This window comes from Agrilus planipennis, unplaced genomic scaffold (assembly GCF_000699045.2).
Source record: "Agrilus planipennis isolate EAB-ADULT unplaced genomic scaffold, Apla_2.0 scaffold1177, whole genome shotgun sequence".
In the NCBI taxonomy this organism is placed as follows: domain Eukaryota; kingdom Metazoa; phylum Arthropoda; class Insecta; order Coleoptera; family Buprestidae; genus Agrilus; species Agrilus planipennis.
This window is the reverse complement of record NW_020439833.1, coordinates 5,269-6,553: the sequence shown is the minus strand read 5'-3', so window position 1 is coordinate 6,553 and position 1,285 is coordinate 5,269.

Sequence of the window (1,285 nt, the reverse complement as noted above, 5' to 3'; positions counted from 1 at the left end):
AACAAATGGTAACTAATAAGAAAAAGAACATGTAATAGTCTGGGATACGTTACATTCTTGTGAGTGTTCCCAAATTTTTTATTCGTAAAACAAAGGAAAGGAGAAACGTTAAAGTTATATATATACCCGTTTCATTTTTTCTACTCCTTTAAAAATTGCTACAGTAAATGTGATCCAGAGATATAGCAGTAATCCGATGTTTCTCCAATTAACATAATCAATAAAACCGGAATATTTTTCTTCAGGGGCGTTTCTTACAATGTGGTCACTAAAATTTATTAATGAAAACTACCACATTTTACAACTGTCTCATTTGTAATATTAAAAAAGCAAAAATATCGAATAGAAAAACAAAACATAGTAACTATTGCACAAGACTTCACCCCCATAAGACTCCATGTACCCTAGTTCTCTAACAATATTTGTACACATACCAAAATTGGTATAATATTTTAATTATTAATTATTTACTAGCGACCCGCAATGCTGATACTAAATATATATTGTTTTTGTTTAGATTATTTTCGAGGAGGGGAAATCTTCAAAAAATACCCCCTGAACATACTAAATATACTACAGAATGTCTTTATATACAACATTCTCAGCTTTTTTGTCATTAGACAATATAACCGCTATGTCCCTGCATTTTAAGTCTGTAATATCTTCGATAATATTCATTTAAATTACAAGGTGTAAAGGGCCATATTGATCTATATTAAATGCACAATATATTTAAGGTACATAATTGGATAAGAATTAATGCTGTATTGCTTAAAATCGCTTCGTAAGTAAGCCATTATTTCTCATAAAATGTAAAGAATTAAAAATGCTTATTGTGGGTTATCCCTAAGAGATAGACATATATCATCGCAGACTATTTTGTAGACCTTTTTAAAATGTACATTACTGTCGTATATTATTTTTATCTATCTCGTAGGGTTCAGCCAGCGTTTGCAATGTAAGCGCAAAAAAATTTGTTTATTTACGACATCACATTAAAAACCTGTAAAATTATCAGTGTTTCTCTACTATATTATGGATGTATTATACATATAAACCTTCCTCTTGAATCACTCTATCTATTAAAAAAAACGCAAGGCTCCTACTCGCTGCAAATGATAAGGATACAAAACAAATACTACACTGATGCTGGTCATCATCAGTTGATTGAGTGCAGCGTTGCGGACCGTATTTCTTTAGCAGGGTCGGAGTTGAATTTACCTGTATATTCAACTTTTTCTCAAAAATGATGAACTTTCGGACATATAAACATTTACTTAATTTT